The sequence below is a fragment of the Lethenteron reissneri genome, chromosome 64, assembly GCF_015708825.2.
Source record: "Lethenteron reissneri isolate LAM-NWPU_2019-01 chromosome 64, ASM1570882v1, whole genome shotgun sequence".
In the NCBI taxonomy this organism is placed as follows: domain Eukaryota; kingdom Metazoa; phylum Chordata; class Hyperoartia; order Petromyzontiformes; family Petromyzontidae; genus Lethenteron; species Lethenteron reissneri.
Genome location: NC_083842.1, coordinates 9,078,490 through 9,099,549, shown reverse-complemented (window position 1 = coordinate 9,099,549; position 21,060 = coordinate 9,078,490).

Sequence of the window (21,060 nt, the reverse complement as noted above, 5' to 3'; positions counted from 1 at the left end):
CGGGTGGTGGCGGGTTTAACCACAAATTTATATTTACGCGATCTAACTCCAAAAAAGCCTATATTATGGATAATATTGGTGGCAAAAGCCTGCTACGTGTTAAACATAGTTTTATTTGACCAGGTAAGGCCCACTGAGTGATACATCTCTTTCAGACGGAACCTGGGCACAAATGATAGCTCAACGAAATGGCTTATCACGTGGATTTTTCTTTTAGCAGCCAAATACTCTAAATGCACTTTGATTCTAAATGTAGAGGGGAAAATCGGAAGAGGACCCGGAGAAAAATCCACGCGACCCACGGGGAGAGAGACACGCAAAGTCCAAATATACAAGCGAGGTCGTTAACATCTCGCCACCGTAGCGCCCTAGACAGCACAAGGTTGGCACCAGCAGAACACGTGGTGGACTGACGCACACCAACTACTCCGATGGGGATGACCTTGCACTCTCCTGGAGAGTCTGGCTTTGAAGGACAACAATCTAAACACAACAAGCAGCTGGACAGAATTGAATTTTCAAACTAGATTGAAAAGTGCATAGCTCCCAGTGGCTTTGCTAATATAGGAAGGAAGAGCGTTCCAGACGGCCGCAGTGACCGTCTTCAGCGTGATACCCAGCATGCATTTCTCCAGCCTTTTCATATCCGGCAAAACCCCGGTTTACATCGGGGATGCGTTCCTGAAAGGTGGGGCGATGAACATCGCAACGACGTGAATCAAAGCAATTTACGGGATAGGTGGAGGCGAAGGCCGAGGCGATGGATATGAGAAAGGACGGATGATGATGATTATGCTATCAGCGACCGTAATTGTGGTTTGAGGCGGCGCAAATCGGGTACTGTCGTTGTGTTAATAATGTGACGACGTATTTGCAAAACGCCGTAAAAGGGGGAGACGTAAATCGGGGTAAAACTGTACTTTTCAACGTTTGTTCTGAATCACATGACTAATTTACACCGCTTAAAAGATTTTCCCGCGCAGTTACATTTATAGTAATTATATGTATCCAGCGTATTTCATTAAGGATCTCAAAGCGCTGTACAAGACACAGCAGCAGCAACAGGCTCTCAGCATGAGGATAACGCATGAAGCTAAACACTAATTAATAAAGCAAAAAAAATGCTTAAAGTAATTTGCTGAATAAATTACACGTTGATTGAATGGAATTATGCATAGATGAATATTGAGACGTGGAAGAGAGTTCCAGAGTGTGGAGGCACATTGGTATGATGCTTTTACTTTTTTAAATGCAATTTTATATTTAAATATATAGGATAAAACATTCCATTCAATAGGCCACCTATGTTTTCAAGTTCAAGTTCATTTATTAGGTATAGCCCTGTGAGCCATTCGGCTCTTGAATCGGGTGCAACCGCAACAAACAAAAAAGAAAAACGTGAACAAGAAAACATCTTAAAGTGACTATGTGACTAAGTGCAAACAGAAAATCCAAGAAAAGACAGCAAAATATTGCAGAAGATGCACCGTACACCAACGCTGTGTGCAAAAATACCAGTGGGATGCAAGTCAAACAACAACAACAACAACCACAAGACAACTTAGATTAAGGCCATCAGTCTAACTCCGTACTACAACAAACACACATGGCCAAACCAATAAACTTTTCGAAATCACCAAAATAAAGCCATAAAAGCAATGAAACAGTGATCATAGGAACTGTGACCGAATTTTCACAATAAACGACATAAACAACATGTACTACCTTCAATAATTGCTGTTGGTACACATACTCCGTTGTGTTTTCCAGTTGTGTCCTTCCCAATAGTTATGTATTTTTGTGCATGTAAACTTGTACAGTATGACATTTGCACCTCCGATTAGCACAGTTGGCTACGTATGGTGCAAAAGAAGTTCAACATGCATACATTGATCACATTTACATTCACCTCTGTCATACTAATCACTGCGTCGTCAGCGAATCTGAGATTATTAACTCGTTTACCTCTTCTACTCTATGGGGACCTCATTTGCCAGTAAAAATATGATAATTGGTTCTTTACCCTTCTATCTGGCAACAAAACTGACACCTTTTTGCAAGGAGTCATGTTTGCATAGACCGCAATACCTGCAGTCATAATACAAACAAAAGAACATAACTCTGATAATGTGCACTGTCCTTGAAGTTGATTGGTCCACACCCGAGACAGCTTTCCTTCGAGCCTAGTCTCATATGGGTTGGACCAGATGACGCCAAAAGGCGCCTTTTGGCGTCATCTGGTCCAACCCATATGAGACTAGGCTCGAAGGAAAGCTGTCTCGGGTGTGGACCAATCAACTTCAAGGACAGTGCACATTATCAGAGTTATGTTCTTTTGTTTGTATTATGACTGCAGGTATTGCGGTCTATGCAAACATGACTCCTTGCAAAAAGGTGTCAGTTTTGTTGCCAGATAGAAGGGTAAAGAACCAATTATCGTTTACCTCTTATCTACGTTTGTTAATTCTTGCAATCCAAATTTCATAATAGAGGTGTTTGGGTTAGATCGCATAAACATATGAATGTGTCGTTAAAACCCACCACCACCCGACACAGCCAACTAGTAAACGGTTGTCACGTAAACAGAACGTGGCAATCCATTACTAGTACAGCAACACTGGTGTAAAAAAATAAATAAAAAATTACTAAAAGTAATAATAGAAATAAAATAAAATAATAAATCACGACGTTTCGAGAGGCAACACAAGTCTCCGTCATCAGGTGGGACCGTCACAGCTAGATTTGCTGTATCAAGTGAGAATCAACACAGGTGTGTTGGAGAGCCAAGCCACAACATTTACAAACTGAGTACGATGTTTCACAATGTGAGGGGGTGGGCGGTGGGGGATTACTGAGGCAACGTACATTATGGGAGCCCTTAGAACTTGTCCTTCCTGTCTATTGTGTTTTTATTAAAATAGCCCTACCAACGGTAATCCCTATTGAAGTACGCTGGCCTTTGTAGGCGTGCATTTTAATTATGTATTTCATGATGATTCGCTTCCACGCAGCACTAAGGCGGTAGCTATCCGAACGGTTAAAGTTATTTTTATTTCTTTCAATTTAGATAGATTATCTAATTAGTCTTGGCCAGTAGTAGCTAGTTTGGCACAGAACTTCAACATTATCAAATTCAATTGAGTGTCCTTGTTGGCACGCGTGTTCTGCTACTGCTGACAGTTGCATTTGGGAGAATTTAATATTTCTCTGATGTTATTTTAGTCTCGTGCTGATCATCCCATTGTGCAAGAGCGCAGAAGTGTGGTCAACACATCTACGCCTCTATGTAAGGAACGAAACAGGTGGACTTCTCCACAAATCTGGCTGTCGCCTGATTAAGCTGGTTGTAATTACTGGCGAAACGTCGTACTCAGATTGTAAATGTTGTGGCTTGGCTCTCCAACACACCGGTGTGCTGTACTAGTATACTACACTATACACTACACTATACACTATACTACTATATACAAAACACTGTACTATACACTACACTACACCGGTGTGCTGTACTAGTGACGAATTGGCCACGTTTTGTTTACGTGACAACCCTTACTAGTTGGTTGTGTCGGGTGGTGGCAGGTTTTAACGACACATTTATATATTTACGCGATCTAACCCAAAAACCTATATTATGGGTGATATTGGTCGCGAAAGCCTACGTATTAATCCAAATTTCGTAAGCAAAAATCTTTCCGATTGCTGATTTAATTTGTATTTTGTAACTTATTTTACTTTAGAAGAATCATTGAGGCGCCATTCTAGGAGTGAGGTATTTTATGAATGTGTAAACATTTAGGAAATAAAGTTGGTCCGCTAATTTTTATCCCAACGGCTGAGCCTGCTCCTTTGATTCTTCAATGGTGTCCAGAGTTCTGCGATTATTCGATTAGCACGGTTGACTACGTATGGCACGAAAAAAGTTCAACATACGTACATGATTAGTGGCTGTTACCCCTTGAGGGATGGCCTATGAAACATTCTCCTCACCTGAAAATATATTTGTTTCCTACATACATTTTTTCTTTCGAGATTCGCATAGAATTCCTCCCAATAGTTTGATGGTTCTGTGTCTTATGCTAGGTTACGATTTCGCACCTCGCTCTGTAAGGGCTACTATTTGTTAATTACCAATAATTATCAACGTTCATTTTGCTACTTTCACGCGCCCATGAATTTCTTCTTGTGATATCTCGACGGAATGTTTGTGTGTTGTTTTTGTAGAGTTTCTTTTTTTCGCGTGCTTTTACACGAGTGGGCTTTTGCCGAGTTCAGGTCGGTGAAGTCCCGTGCAGGTAAGAACCAAAACACACAAAGGTCCTCTTTTACCCCCATGTTCTCACTTCCCACCGATGCCTCTGATCAAGGAGCGTGGGAACCAAACATTTCACCACCGCTGTCAACGTTCTCGGTGAGAAGTTCACGTCAGGACCCCCCCCCCACGCCCCGACCCACCCCCCCAGTGCCCATTACAAAAAAACGCCACGATCTGCAACACCTAAAATGGTCCATGAAGTCAAATCATTCTGGCGACAACAGATTTACCACTTGGCCTCAAAATAAGGGGACTGGATTGTAAATGGGGGACGCTATGGGACAGGCTTTTAGAGTGGTAGGTGAGGCCTTTTCTCTCTCTCCTGACCACCTATTCCCAGAAAAAAAAAAAAGTCGGCCCTAAATTTAGCACGACCGCCTGTCTGCGCAAAGAATCTCTTGTTGATTCAATAATCAATCTAACTCATCGTGGATGGGTAACGCCACCCGGCTAAAAATAAATGTGCAATATTGCATAACGGCTGTGGTGGCTTGTTTCGCGTTTGCATTTAATCTCGCGTCTTGCCAGCGGGTCGCGGGCTCTCGGTTTAGCCAAAAGCCTGCGCCTCGTTTTTAGCCTGCAGTTGAAGGTATTGATATAAATTATAGTTGCTTTATTTAACCATGGCGATCATCGCCCCCCACCCCTTCCCCTTCCCTGTTGGTCAGTCATAATATCTTCACGTTTATTTATTTAGCCGTGCAAGAGTCCGCTGAGAATAATGTATCTCTTCGCATTATTTTGTCACCGTCTGCCAGAAGTCTGTGGCTAGATTCGAGGCGGGAAATGGGTCTGTGGAAGCTAACAACAGTGTAGACGTGTATCGCCTTACGTAACAGCCTCTGGGCTACAAATGATGAACGTGTTGAGTGTGTTTTTGTTGGTTAGTACGTGCTCGTGCACCAATGTTAACGCAGCAGCAGTAGCATCGTTGGCTAATTTGTTTAAACTAAAACTAAACTAAACATGATAATTGTTTTTTTACCCTTCTATCTGGCAACAAAATACCTTGTTACAAGGAGTCATGTTTGCATAGACCTGCAGTCATAAGGCAAACAAAAAACATAACCCTGTCCTTGAAGTTTATTGGTCCACACCCGAGACAGCTTTCCTTAGAGCCTAGTCTCACATGGGTTGGACCAGATGACGCCAAAAGGCGCACAACTAAAATACAATGCACCATCAGAGTATGAGAGCTCGGGGTAAGCATTTACACCATTGGAACCTCATTTGCCAGTAAAAATATGATAATTGGTTTTTACCCTTCTATCTGGCAACAAAACTGACACCAATTATCATATTTTTACTGGCAAATGAGGTTCCAATGGTGTAAACAAAACATATTTCACCAGGAAAGGCCCACTGAGCTACACGGCTCTCTTTCAGAAGTGACCTGGCCACAAACGATAGCTCAACGAAGTGGCTGATCACGTGGAGATTTACAGCAGCCGAATACTCCACAGACATGCTGTCTAAATGCGGAGGGAAAATGTGGAGGGAAAAACCGGAGGGCCTGGATGTATTTTTCCACACAACCACGGGGAGAACACGCAATTCTGTGCTGTAAGAATATCCTGAATGCCACAAGTGCTTATTTTATTATTATTTCACCAGGCGAGAACCCCCTTAAGATGATGAACTCTTTGCGTGATGGAATCAGGTGAGACCCCACGCAGATTTCATTTCAGTTTCAGTTTCATTTATTTGGTGTAGCCCTGTGAGCCATTCGGCTCTTCAATGAGATGCAATCGCAACCAACAAAAAACAAAAACATGAACAAGACAACATCTTAAAGTGACTATGTGACTATGCGCAAACAGAAAAAGCCAGGAAAAAACGGCAAAGTCTTCCAGAAAAAAAGCACCGTACACCAACGCTGTGCAAAAATCCCAGTGGGATGCAAGTCAAACAACAACAACAACAACCACAAGACAACTTAGATTAAAGCCATCATTCTAATTCTGTACTACAAAAAACAAACATGGCCAAACCAAAAAAACTTTTCGAAATCACCAAAATAAAGCCATAAAAGCAATGTAACAGTGATCATAGGAACTATGACCGAAATTTCACAATAAACGACATAAACAACATGTACCACCAAACCCTGTAGCCATTAAAGAGGGCAGAAGCGCTTTCACAGCTGATCTGCCATGCCTACTATAGTCACCCAGGAATGTCTGTCCTTTTCGCTCGTGACGTCACTCCACATCGACCACCCCCCTTCATTAATATTCATGAAATAAAACATAATAAAATAATTCTAACGACGTTTCGGCTACAACGCAAGCAGCCGTCTTCAGAAAAATTCATGAGCAGGTGACGTCCTCCAAATGGACCCCCCCCACCCCTCTTCATTAAAAATCATGAGCGGGTGACGTCACTCCAAATGTACACCCCCCCCTCCCCCCATTATTATTACCTACTATAATGAGCCAAGAATGTCTGTGTGCAACGCTCGTGACGTCACTTCACGTCGACCAGCCCCCCTCATTAATAATCATGAGCAGGTGACGTCCTCCACATGGATCCCCCCCCTCTCATTAATAATCATGAGCAGGTGACGTCACTACACATCGACCAGCCCCCCTCAATAATACTCATTATAAGATGACGTCCTCCACATGGACCACCCCCCTCCATTCATAATAATTAGCGGCTGACGTCACTCCACTTGGGGGGCCGAGGCGCCTCCTCCTCCCTCCTCGGCGTCAACTGACAACCCTCACTACAAAGGCAGAACCCTCACGTCACGTGATCTCCGTAACGCTGTTGAGACATCAAAGTAAAAAGGACGTCATGATGAACAAGGGATTATAACCTTCAAATGAAATAGGTCTGCGTCACCGCGGCCTTACAAATTGCACACGCATTGATACAATGAATATCACGTCGCGATCTGCTTTTCGCTTGCAAGTTTCAGATTTATTTGGACGGGCAAAAGGCTCGTAAGATAATAATGTTCATCACCTGACAGTCCAAACTTATACAGGTTTCCCTCGCTCTATGCGGGTTCAGTTTGTGTGATTTCGCAATAAATGCGGCTCACCTATTTCTACCCAAAATTCGCTACACTATGCAGTTTGCAATCACTCATATGTGGCGATGTGGTCGGACGTGGTACAACATTGTGTAGTGTGCACTGTGTGCGTTTTTCGGCACGCTTTGTGTCCTTTTTTGGAACGCATCTACTACTCCTACCGCATAGAGCGAGGGAAACTCGTATTGAATTCTCAAGTAAATGTGCAGAACCAAATAAAAGATTAGATGGTGGGGTGGGGGGGGTTGTGTAGTTATGTGTGACCGGGCTGAGGCCATCTACTCAGTTACACTTGAGAATCAGGTTTAATAGTACACTGTTCCATGCATTGTTTTACACTTTGCGTCATGATTAAAAAAACTAGTTTTAGTACTTGCGTTTAATCTGGCTTGCATAGGTGGTCACCGACACGCACCAGCTGGGATACCAAACTAAACTCTTTTTTTATTTTACTAGTTAAACCCCACTGAGCGACCTGGCCACAAATTATAGCTCAAAAAAGTGGCTGATCACGTGGAAATGTATAGTAGAAGCCAAATAATCTCGCTAGTTGATTCTAAATGTGGAGGCAAACACCAGAGGCTCGGGCCAAAAAATTCCCTCGACCACAGCGAGAACATGCAAACTCCAAATATACAGCAGGCGTCAGGGTCGTGATCGAACCCACTACCTCCTGTATACCAGGCGAGGTAGTTAACATCTCGCCACCACAGAGCGCATCGGTGAGCACCACATGAACAACTGCGATTGCACAAAGTCGCAATTATTACACACAAAGTTCTTGCCACGAATGAACCACAATACCTTGCTGATCTCGTCAAAGAATATGAACTGTTACGCAAACACCGGTCATTCTTTTGGCTAACCATCGAACTAAGATGGTCACTGTCAGATGCGCTTATGTGGCCGTCTGGAACGTTCTTCCTTCCGATATCAGAATGCACTGGGAGCTATGCACTTTAAAATGTAGATTGAAATCTAATTTATTTAGAACTGCTTTTTGTGTTTAGTTTCTTGTCCTTAGCCCACACCTCCGGTTAGCACGATTTTAATGATTGAGAAATAAATCGAACACCTGGTAATATAGACCTCTAATGATAGTGAGATTCAGATGTAGTCACAATGACCTCTCTGTTCACAGTGACACTCATTTCATGTATGTTAGTTTTATTTTATTTTAATACTTTACAGTGTAAAATATATTATTTCCAACATACATGATCTTGGTTTACAATATGAATGGTAAGTTATGAAGTAAATTCTTGGTTCTTTCGGTAAAGTCACGTAGAACGGAAACAATAAAATAATAAAAATATAAAACAATAAAACTCTCACGACGTTTCGAATGCAACACAAGCAATCATCATCAGGTGTGAAAAACGCAGCAAGAAAATTTTCACAGCTTGTGTTGCAGTCGAAACGTCGTGAGAATTTTATTGTTTTATATTTTTATTATTTTATTGTTTCCCTTCTACGTGGCTTTACCGAAAGAACCAATAATATAAATCCCTGCAGTCACGAAAGCTTTAAATAATAATACAAGTTATGAAGTGTTTATAGTATGAAATGGTCAGTAACGAAGACTGGGAACCCATCCTCGTAGTACTGATGTTATACGTTATTCAATATACGATGTTTCGATATACGAACGCAGCTCCAGGAACGCCTCTACATCATAGATATCGAGGTATTTTTGATTCTGTATCCCTACTTCGCCTCCCGACTGTTTCGATCCGCTGATGAGGGATTGCTAAACATCCGATTACAAATATCTGGGGCCCGCTCTTCTGCTTACGCAGGGGATCGTCTAAAGTAAAAAAAAAATACTTAAAACTTTATCCTCTTGAGCCTGGCTTTCACTGATAACATCATTTTGTTTTACTAAATGCATTGTTGAAGATCAAGATAACTAGTATCTGAATTGCATGGTTTTTAAATGTTAATGGACGATAATCATTTACATATTGGCTTTACGAAAGTTGCCTTTAAAGCAATAAAGTTTGATTGATTCATTAAGTAACAAGTGTAATATCACGATGAGGTGGTTGAGCCGCATAATTTTGTCAGGAGTAGCGAAGTTGTGCATCATCAATGTGATGATGTTTTCTTCGTATTTGTGACTCGTGTGTTCCATAGTCCAATCTGGATGACCAGCACAAGACCATGAAGTTGTTGAAGACCGTTTTGAATAATCGTTATTCGTACTACAAGTAACAGCAAAGTACATTACCATAAACTGAATCCATACTTTTTGGTTCTTTCGGTAAAGTCACGTACTGTAGGTATAAAATAGAATACATCACGACGTTTCGGGCGCGACACAAGCGTCCAACATCGTCCATCATCTGATGTCCATCATCTGATGTCCATCATCTGATGTCCATCATCTGATGGACGCTTGAGTTGATGATGGACGCTTGTGTTGCGCCCGAAACGTCGTGATTTATTTTATTTTATTTTAAACCATCGTGACTTTACCGAAAGGACCATAGAGTATTAAATACAGTTATTAAGGTATGGTAAACTGATATGGTGTTAATCGTCATAACGTAAAAATTGATATCGTATCGTGACAAACTTATATTGCGACCGCCATAATTCACAGTGGCACGTTCCTTCACAAGACCATCAATCATAGATCACCCATGATGCACCGCGTTTACACAATTATTAAAACCTTCCTTAAATGTTGCCCCACCCCCCCACTCACTGCCCTAACCCTCCTTAAACTCTTTCGCCCGTTCTCCTGTCACCATAACTACACCACCACTTGTAATAACCCCACTCTGGATCTCAATCGCTATCATCTTATGTACAGTTTTTTTTATAATTGCTGTAAAGCGCCTTGCAATATGGCCGCGATATAAATCTACATAAGGTTAGGAGATGAGAGTAGAAGGATTATACGTGCCCAATTTAGAGCATCGGCTCCCACATTTGCAGTAATCAGTTCCCAGCTGCAAGTGAATTTGTTGGTGTGAAGCGGCCTTTGACGTTAAAGGTGATGATTAGAGTGAGTCTAGTTTTGCTGGTAGGATCCCACTGGTTCCACCAGCCCACAGAGGATTGTTGTGTCCGTCCGTCGTGCAGGGAGGGGCTGGGTGGGGAGGGGAGGGTGGGGAGAGGCTGGGTGGGGAGGGTGGGGAGGGGCTGGGTGGGGAGGGTGGGGCTGGGTGGGGAGAAGAGGGTGGGGAGGGGCTGGGTGGGGAGAGTGGGGAGGGGCTGGGTGGAGAGGGTGGGGCTGGGTGGGGGGTGGGAGGGGTTGGGCTGGGTGGGGAGGGGCTGGTCACCCCGTGGTGCCCTTATAAAACTCAACGTTTAACCTACTCACGCCGGCTTGTGCCCGCCCTCACAGTTGGCCATATTTGAGGAATACACCACGCCGCCATTGACCCTGGCCATTGGCCGAGCAACCCAACGTTCCTACCAGCTCCCTCCGCAGGAATGTGTTTCTGTTCTTCCTCCGTTGAAGGGACACAGGCTGTATGGTCCATATCTTGGATTGCATGGCCACAATTGCACTGTGGCTTGTCGTTAATTCGCATTCATGAAGCAGACGGTAGCTTTCTCGCGGCCTACCTGTTACGTTTCGATTTAAAGCTTTCGTGACTGCAGGGATTCATGTTCTTGGTTCTTTCGGTAAAGTCACGTAGAAGGGAAATAATAAAATAATACAAATAAAACATAATAAAATACAATTCTCACGACGTTTCGGCCACAACGCAAGCAGCCGTCCTCAGGTGAAGAACAGGGCTGTCGGAAAGACAGTGAGAATTGTATTTTATTATGTTTTATTTTTTATTATTTTATTATTTCTCTTCTACGTGACCTCACCGAAAGAACCAATGAGATGAATACCTGTTACGTGTTTTCATGTCAGCTTAAATTCAACTACTACCATCGTTTTGGCTAAATGTGCGTCCTTAATTAAAATCCAGATATGGCCGATTGTCAAGAATATTATGACGGACAGGCAGCTTTAAAGAACGTACAGGTAGCCTTGGTATACAGGAGGTCGTGGGTTCGATCTTGACCATAACGCCTGCTGTATATTGGGAGTTTGCGGTGTCTCTCTCCCTGTGGTCGCGTGGATTTGTCTCCGGGTCCTCTGTTTCCCCCCCCCCCCCCTTCCACATTTAGAAACTTGCATGAAGAGTATTTGGCTGCTATAATTTTCCCACGTAAATAGCCACTTCGTTGAGCTATAAGTCGTTGCTTCTGAAATAGAACTATATAGCTCAGGGGGTATTACCTGGTAAAGTAAAAAAAGGTCATCTGGATTTGAGGTTTTAGTGACTGCAGGGATCCATACTCTTTGGCTCTTTCGGTAAAGTCACGTGGGTATTTAATTCATTTTGTTTTATATCTACGAGACTTTACCGAAAGAACCAAAGAGTATCAAAAAGAGGTAGATGATCATGCCATTACTGGATCGTGAGAGCTGGCGAGAGGTTTGGGGAGGCCTTCATTCAGCAGTGGATTGACCAAAGCTGATGGTAGGAGTGACAGACTTGACCTTCAGGATGCTGGTCACTCACAAGCCACGGCTACTGTGACTTAATTCAGTTTACATAACGTCCGGCCTATGAACATCCACGCGTACGAATGAACCACCATGAGCTATTATTATGACCGTCTGACTTGCGAACATTCGGTTGCAGTCACGAACCGAACCCGCGGAACTATTTTGTTCGGCGGAACGATCCTCCGCGAGATGTAATGAATACCAGCGTCTCGCGTGATGCACAATGACGGTGAAGCGTTCAACTGAAGGTAAGTGAAAATAAAAAATAAAAATTTTCTTTTCATATTACAGTAAAACCTTGGATTGCGAGTTACTTGGTCTGTGAGTGTTTTGCAAGACGAGCAAATTTTTTAAGTGAATATTAATTTGATAAACGAGCGAGGTCTTGCAATACGAGCAGTACGTGCATACGCTTTGTCTGCCGAGCGTCACGTGATCACAACTGATGTACAAGTGCTTTGGATTACAAACACGTTTCCGTAACGAATTATGCTCGCAATCCAAGGTTTTACTGTACTTTATTTTACGATGTGTTTACTAGGCAGTATTTATTACAGTCTTAAATGCAAATGTACAATATTCGTATTCATGAGTTGAACAATGCTTTCAATTGTTTTGTTGAACCATAACACATTTTATAACACTCACAGTTAAATATTCGAGTTCTGAGATACGAACAAATCGACTAACGAACGGGTCTCAGGAACGTCACCCGTTCGTAAGTCGATGACCACTGGTACTCTTCATCTTCTTGGTTCTTTCGGTAAAGTCACGTAGAAGGGAAATTATAAAATGATAAAAATTAAACATAATAAAATCATTCTCACGACGTTTCGGCCACAACGCAAGCAGGCTTTCGCGACCAATATTATTCATAAAAAAATGTTTTTTGGGTTAGATCGCGTTATTTATAAATGTGTCGTAACCCTCCACCACCCTGCTAAGACCGGGAGCAAGTGAGTGCTTCACCATTCTGGCGAATTGCCCGATGATGCTGGATGTAATTACCAGCGAAACGTCGTGCTACTCAAAAATTTTAAATGCTGTGGATTCACTCTTCAACACACCGGTGGGGCTAAAGTAGTGAACTATTTGTCTTTTGTCAACGTGACACTATTTTTTTTACTACTGTTAGGTTTTGTCGGTAAAGTCACGTAGGTAAAAAATTAACTAAGTAATAAAAATAAAAACATAATGAAAAAAATAATAGAAATAAAATAATAAATCACGACGTTTCGGAGGCAACACAAGCTTCCGTCTTTTTACCTACGTGACTTTACCGAAAAAACCTAAGAGTATGAATCCTTGCAGTCACGAAAGCTTCAAATCTAGAACAATTTTTGTATTGTTTGGCCGTGTCGGGTGGTGGAGGGTTACGACGCTGGGATGATGTTTCTCTTGCCTATACCACCAGGTAAACTTAACGTAACAAGTACCCACCCTTCTTGGTTCTTTCGGTAAAGTCACGTAGAAGGGAAATAATAAAATAATAAAAATATAACATAATAAAATAATTCTCACGACGTTTCGGCCCCAACGCAAGCAGCCGTCCTCAGGTGAAGAACAGGTCTGAAAGCGTCTTTCCGACAGCGTCTTTCCGACAGACCTGTTCTTCACCTGAGGACGGCTGCTTGCGTTGTGGCCGAAACGTCGTGAGAATTATTTTATGTTGAATTTTTATTATTTCATTATTTCCCTTCTACGTGACTTTACCGAAAGAACCAAGAAGTTGAATCCCTGCAGTCACGAAAGCTTTAAATAAAAAAGTACCCACCCGCTTGAATACACTGGGTTCAGATGTGCGACAGGCACATGGACTTGGAAGAGAATATTTTTTTTACGTTCAATCGTGTTTTTTTTACTCTTGTCTGTCCGATTCATGTCCTTACCCATAATCCACGACAGCGGGTATTGTTATTGAAGCAGTTGAGGTTTTCGATGAAGACCAGTTGGCCTTCTGCCACTTCTACAACACTCAGCCTCTGCTGTCTGAGTCCTAATAATAATAATAGATGATGATGAAGTGCCCGAATTGCTGCGTATTTATTACAGAAGACGCAGCCAACGGCACGGGCAGCTCTTGTCCTTAGAGCAATTCCAACGCTGTCTACAAATCACGAGAAACACATCAGACGGAACAATCCGTGCAGCCTGGGAACAAACAAGAGTATCATTACAATCTATTATTAATTCGAAAGGCGATTGCACACCGTGACAAGTTATTGAATCAGTGGAACAGGTGACTCTTTCCACACGACACGTGTATAATGATTAGAGTTCATGAACAATGAGCATTGACGTATATGTGTTACATGTTTTTTTTTGTGGGTAGTGGTGGCAGTGCATGCCTGGAATGCAGCACTGTTGGTGGATCACACAAATGTTGCCAAAATCACCTTCCCGTTGGCATCGATGGTACCATACCCTGGGTCGCCAGCAGAATGCAGTGCAGCAAAGTGTGGCCTTATTTCATCTGCCATCTTCCGTATGGGATAGAGTGTTTCCCCCTTGCATGTATGGGTTTGTTTTTATCTGAGTGCTGCAGCTTCCTCCCGCACGTACAAACACTCACTAATTAACCAGAGACATCTGAACATGTAGAAAACTGCAGAGCAATTGTTGGAAGTGTCGGATCACCGCCGGGCAAGCTCCCGGCTCGTGTCCGTGGTTTCCTAGCGAAAATTGTGAGATGTCATTTGCACGAACGACGATGCTTAAAAAATATTACTGGTAGGAACCTCCTGGTTACACCAGCCCACAGGGGATTATTGTGTCCGTCCGTCCGTCGTGCATCCAAGAATGGGAGGGGTGGGGCTGGGTGGAGAGGGGAGAGTGGGGAGGGGCTGGGTGGGGAGGGGCTGGTCACCCCGTGGTGCCCCTATAAACCTAAACGTTTAACCTACTCACGCCGGCTTGTGCCCGCCCTCACAGTCGGCCATATTTGCGGAATACACCACGCCGCCGTTGACCCTGGCCATTGACTGAGCAACCCAACGTTCCTACCAGCTCCCTCCGCAGGAGGAATGTGTTCTTTTATTTTACCAGGTGAGGGCCACTGAGCTATACAACTCTTATTCGGAAGTGACTTGGCTATCACAAATGATAGCTCAACAAAGTGGCTTATCACGTGGACATTTATTGCGGCCACATACTCTAAACGCGTGATGTCGATTCTAAACGTGGAGGGGGGGAAAACCCGGAGAAAAGCCCACGCGACCACGAGGAGTGAGACCGCAAACTTCAAATATACAGCAAGCGTCAGGGTCCGGATCGAACCTACAACCCCCTGTGTACCACGCGAGGTAGTTAACATCTCGCCCTCCGTAGCGCTTTATAAAACTAATCATTAGATTTCCCCCCACCTCCCCCCCCCCGACACAAACAGGCTCGACTGTGACCATGGGATCGGTCCTCCCTCCCATCACGCTCTGTGCGTCCGAGAACCTCTGATTAGCACGGTTGGTTACGTACAGTGCGAAAGAATTTTCGATTTAAAGCTTTCGTGACTGCAGGGATTCATCTTCTTGGTTCTTAAATATACGCTCCAAGCTTGGTGGCATTTCATTCTTCTTCACCTGAGGACGGCTGCTTGCGTTGTAGCCGAAACGTCGTGAGAATTATTTTACTATGTTTTATTTTTAATTATTTTATTATTTCCCTTCTACGTGACTTTACCGAAAGAACCAAGAAGATGAGTGCGAAAAAAGTTCAACATATAGACGGAAGTTTAAAGGGTTGAGGTTGCGCTCCCAGCAGGACACCCCACGCCCCATTGACAGACACGACGTGCGTATTGCCGACTTAGCTCAGCCAGTGGATTCACAAAGTACCGTCAATTATCCTAATTATTGACATCGTTATTCATGCATATCTGTCATGTGACACGCTGCTCCTGCCATGCCTTAACTCTCCTTTCTAGCCCCATCCAGGACCTGCTGCCCATGATTTCGCTGCGCGCGTTGCCTTCACTACCCCACATGGCCACGCGTCTGCAGAATAAACCCAAGGAAGATGTCTTCTCCTTCTCAAACATCCCCCCTCACCACCACCACCACCCCACCACGTCTCAGAGGGCGCTGATTGAGGCAGGCAGGGTGGGAGGGAGGTGATGGGAGAAGAGCAGAGGAGGGTTTTAGAAGCTTTAAGAGGGAGGTGGGTGGTGGCGGTGGTGGAGGTCTAGGTTCCATGTGGAGGGGGATAGGATATTGATAGGAAACAGCCCCCCCCCCTCATCACCACCCCCCCCCAACCCCCCCCCCCTCCCAAGGCTTCCTCGCCTGTCGACTCAGCATATTCCTTGGCCGCCTATTTTGGTCGCGATGAGGCGCACGAACACCCTATTTGGCAGGGCCGCGCGCACAGGAGTGCGGGCACGACATGAGAGCCCACCCCCCCATCACCCCCACCCCTCCAGCCACCCCCCTCTTCTACCATCACCACCCACCCACCCCTCACCATCACCCCCCCACCCCTCCCCCCTTCAAGCTGATTTTATGACTCGCGATTCGGTTTTGGTTTCACGCGACAGCGCGGATTTATTATTTGAACGTCGCTCGCCTTTTTTTTTGTCTCCGTCGCGCGTTTCTCGAGTCGCGATGGTGGCCCGTCGACTTGGGGTTTTTTTTTTAAACCTTTATATTAAGTTCACTTGCTTGCTTGCGTGCTTGCGTGCTTGCTTGCTTAGGACCGTGCAAATCTTTCGGTCGTTTTTTAACCCACTTCCCGTGATCCAATCGAGCTGACATTTTGCACACAGACTCGTTGTGCGAGACAATTAATGTTCGTGAAAAAATTTTCCAAAAATTGTACACTGTTTAGGGAAAACAAATTAAATATTTAATTACCAATTGCTTAATACTGGCAGACAATCATCTGACCCATAGGTGGCAGCCATGTCAAGCCAGAGGACGAGAGGACTCTAGCCGCCACGCATATAAAGGATTTATAGTGAAAAACTTTGTTTTTACGGGTTATACTTATTAATCCTTTATATTAAGTTCGCTTGCTTGCTTAGGACCGTGCAAATCTTTCGGTCGTTTTTTAACCCACTTCCCGTGATCCAATCGAGCTGACATTTTGCACACAGACTCGTTGTGCGTGACAATGCATTTTCGTGAGAATTTTTTTTTCCAAAATTTTACATTGTTTAGGGGAAATAAATAAATATTTATTTACCACTTGTTTAATGCTGGCAGACAATCATCTGACCCATAGGTGGCAGCCATCTCAAACCAGAGGACGAGAGGACTCTAGCCGCCCCGATGCCACGCATATAAAGGATTTATAGTGAAAAACTTTGTTTTTACGGGTTTATTTGTTTTTCCTCCTCCCAATCGGTTAACTTCTTACTAATTTGCGCTCTCCCCGTTACGTCCATAGATACAGAAGGCACGGACAAGGATCGTGGTTTTAATATTTAAATTTAACGAGACGAAGGAGGCGGTTATACGACAAGGGCAAATACAGTGATCCCTCGTTTATCGCGGTTAATGGGGACCGGAACCCCGTCGTGATAGGTGAAAATCCGCGAAGTAGGATTGGCCCCCCTAGGAATTTCCGTATACGTGTGTGTGGGTACCAGAATGTTTAAAATATGTATATTTATACTTTATATATATAGTTTACTTAAATCTCTCTCTCATACGATACGTATTATGGTGTTCTACACTCACCAATGACAGTAGTATCTTGAGACTTGACTCCAGTAATGACGACGACGACGATGACAATGACGATGACAATGACGACGATGACAGACCTGTGCAGTTCGATGAATGTGATGATGAATGATGATGATGATGATGGTGTTACTGCACAGGTATAATGAGGCCTTTAAATCAGTTTGAAAATCCGCGATGCACTGAGGCCGCGAAACTTGAACCGCAAAGTGGCGAGGGATCACTGTAGTCAATGTATTGTTATTGCTGCTGTTGTTGTTGTTGTTATTGAACGCAATCGCCCATCGTGAACCCGTGACAATTCATTGCATGGAACGTGGGTGGGGGTGCGTGGCGATGAACCTTTACGCGTATTCGTGTTAACGAACGATATTGATCAGTTCCGTTTTGATTTGAAGGCTGCTTTTGACATAGCGAGACCCGCGGAGTATCAAAGGGGAGATCGTAATCAGAATATTAATTTATGTTGGAGGAATCCGATGAGCTATAGAAAGCTTTTTTTTTTCCCACAGATGTCCAGTAGTTTTTACAGATGTCTAATGGAGAGGTTATATCGTTAGCATACAGAACAACAAATACTTTTTTTAAAAAATGCGGTACAATTTGAAAAAAAATTGACGGAAGGCGTTATCGTGATGGATGTGTTGAGTTGTTTGATATTTTTTTTATCAATAAAACAAAACACGACCCCGAGTTGGTGTGTGCAATACATATTCTTAGGTTTTTTCCGGTAAAGTCACGTAGGTAAAAAAATAAAATTAAAATTAATAAAAGTAAAATAAAAATAAAATTAAAATCACGACGTTTCGGAGGCAACACAAGCTTCCGTCTTCAGGTAGAAAAAAAAATCTAAGAATGTTCAATACATATTTAATTATTTTCGCGTATTAATCACCATCAGCCACGGTAAATGCATCCACTGCTGGATGAAGGCTTCCCCCAGCCACCGCCGTCCTCCATTATAATTCACTGCCCCACGATGCAACGATTCCATCACCATTTAGCGACTGCACACGCGGCGATATAGAACTTAATAGATTGTGTCCCAATGCGCCGTATTAATAACTGGGCGTCGGCATCTGCAACCGGAGCCGTGGCTTGAGCACTTAGCGAACCCGCCCAGGTGCTGTGGGTGGAGTGCTCAATGCTCGCTGCTGCTGATGATGATGAAGATGTATGGAGGGAGAGCAACATTCTACAGCGTGACGTTAAGGTTGGATGTCCATGCACAAGTTTTGGGGCGCCACGGTGGCGAGATGTTAACTCCCTCGCCTGGTATGAAGGAGGTTGTGGGTTCAGACCCTGACGCCTGCTGTATATTTGGAGTTTTCGTGTCTCTCTCTCCCCGTGGTCACGTGGCTTTTTCTCCAGGTACTCTGGTTTTCCCCGGCCACAATTTAGAATCAACGTCACGCATTTAGAATATTTTGCTGCTATACATTTCCTCCGCGATGATAAGCCACCTTGTTGAGCTATCATTTGTGGCAAAGTCTCTTCTGAAAAAGAGCCACGTGGCTCAAGGGGCATCACCTGGTGAAGTAAACATAGGTGGATTATTATGGGATTACTGGATCGGGGGCTTGGGGAGACCATCATTCAGCAGTGTATTGACAAATCTGATGATGGGAGTGACAGACTTGACTCCACGACCAAGAAATAAACCTTCTTAATGCTTCTAGATTTGAAGCTTTCGTGACTGCAAGGATTCATATTCTTAGGTTTTTTTCGGTAAAGTCACGTAGGTAAAAAAATTAAATTAATAAAAATAAAATAAAAATCACGACGTTTCGGAGGCAACACAAGCTTCCGTCTTCAGGTGGGACTTTACCTAAAAAACCTAAGAATATACTTCTTAATGCTGGTCACCCACAAGACACCACTACTGCACCATTGAAACCTCCTTTGCCAGTAGCAAAATATGATAATTGTTTTTTCTACCCTTTTATCTGGCAACAAAACTGACACCTTTACTGCACTCAACGATTTTACGCTTCTCAAAATGCCTATATAGCTCAGTGGGCCTCACCCGGTAAAGTAAAATAAAAACTAGCATATCAAATGGCTTGGGAGGTAGAGGATAGTGACCCCTTGATGCCCCCCCTCCCCCCCCCGCTGTTGTGTCAACGAGTTACTACTCTCCGCGTGCGACCTCCTATAGCCACCGCTTCGGATTCCGAACGGACGTCTTACGTCGTACACTTCGACTTCTCGGTCAGAATAGCAATCCTTGCTAGGCCCCGCTCACGAGAGGTCACGAGCAGTTGTGTGTGAGACAGGCCCAGGGAATGCCCTGCAGAAACCAGGGGCCACTCGTCGTGTTTTATCCGCCCAAAGCTCTGCGCGTTGTTGTAGAGAGCGCCGTCTGCCCAGTGGCGTATTTCATGGACCTCATCTACAGAGGCCGATCTTGACACCACTTGGTACCAGTCGTCGGCAAGGGCTTTCTAAATTCACACTGCCCTTTGTCAATTCACTGCTGGACGATGGCCTCCCCACATCATGTCATGTTTTAAAAAAATATATATACCATACTTCACCACCAGAGCCGAAGGAAGAAAAGATGGGTTGAAATGTCACTCGTCGCTGATGTTAGCTGTGACCGGGAATCGAATTCAACTGGCCGGGTTCATGGCGCAGTATGCTAATTGGAGCACCACCACCACCACCACCACCCACATCAATTCAAAATCCTCCCATACTGCATCAGCCCATCTGTTCTCTCGCCCCCCCCTGCCGCACCCGTTTAGCCCCCCTCTGCCCGGTAAAACAGAAGCTGCTTGGGCATGCGGTGGCTGAGCATGCGGGCTACATGACCCAGCCAACGGAGCCTCAGTCTGTTGGAGTTCATTGGAAGGGATTGTGTTCAGATCTCTCCGTGAGCTTTTCACACAATCCAGCCTGCGTGGTTAAACCCAGGATGGGTTATAGGTAGAGGCGAGTCAGAACGTTTCAAGCTGACATAATAGGGGGGGGGGGTTCCTGTCGAGAGAGGGTAACGAGGTTCGTGGGCTACAAGACCCCGGGAGTTTCCTTTGGAGCGACAGTGCGAGGCTTCGTGCACACATCACGAGTCACACACCTAAACCCTCAGGCCGTGTTCTCTCAAGCATTGGCAGCTAAAATGAACGTGGTCTGGGGGGGGGGGGAGGGGGGCAGGGGGGCGCACATTTTTTTGCAGTTGCTGCAGACACGGAATGAAATTTTAGTTCTTCTTCTTGGTTCTTTCGGTAAAGTCACGTAGAAGGGAAGTAATAAAATAATAAAAATAAAACATAATAAAATTATTCTCACGACGTTTCGGCCACAACGCAAGCAGCCGTCCTCAGACGCTGTCTCCCCGACAGACCTGGTCTTCACCTGAGGACGGCTGCTTGCGTTGTGGCCGAAACGTCGTGAGAATTATTTTATTATGTTTTATTTTTAAATCCTTTATATTAAGTTCACTTGCTTGCTTGCTTGCGCGCTTACGACCGTGCAAATCTTTCGGTCGTTTTTTAACCCACTT